General features: G+C 62.3%; 1 protein-coding gene across 1 annotated transcript in view; it reads left to right on the top strand.

Annotated features, from left to right (window-relative positions):
• The first annotated feature begins 321 nt into the window (after positions 1 to 321).
• SDR39U1 (short chain dehydrogenase/reductase family 39U member 1) overlaps positions 322 to 430 on the top strand; it is an 8,229-nt gene continuing 8,120 nt past the window's right edge. The window contains exon 1 of the mRNA XM_035891889.1: positions 322 to 409. The gene's annotated coding sequence lies outside the window, so the exon portion shown is untranslated. The remainder of the gene's footprint in view (positions 410 to 430) is intronic.

Below are 430 nucleotides of genomic sequence, written 5' to 3'. Positions count from 1 at the left end.
TGAAGTCTGCACGAGCTGTGCAGAAAGCAAATATTTCCATTTATCTCATGGAAGTGGGGAGTGTGATTCAGGTGCCCTTCCTTCATAATCCAGGCTTTTTTATAAAGAGCTCACGAAGTCACACACATGCAGGCCTGCCCATCCGCCACGCTGCGCGGGGAGAGCAGCCCCCGCTCCCCCACCCACCTGCCAGCCCGAGGCGCCCTCCGCCCCGCACGGGTGCCTCTTCCTCTGCCCTGAATTCCAGCCAGCTCCTCCGAAAAACCCAGTTCCCTCCTTGCTTAACCACGGGACTCGCCAAACACTTTCACACGGCCGGGGGCAGGCGGTAAGAGCAGAGCGCGGGGGCGTGGGGGAAGGAGGACAGACGGACAGGGGCGGCCGGCTGGGGGGCTTGGGCTGCAGGCAGGTGGGTGGGAAATGTCCCCAG

This window comes from Egretta garzetta, unplaced genomic scaffold (assembly GCF_000687185.1).
Source record: "Egretta garzetta isolate BGI_Z169 unplaced genomic scaffold, ASM68718v1 scaffold143, whole genome shotgun sequence".
Taxonomy (NCBI): domain Eukaryota; kingdom Metazoa; phylum Chordata; class Aves; order Pelecaniformes; family Ardeidae; genus Egretta; species Egretta garzetta.
The sequence above is the reverse complement of the archived record's forward strand: the minus strand, read 5'-3'. Positions and strand labels throughout refer to the sequence as shown.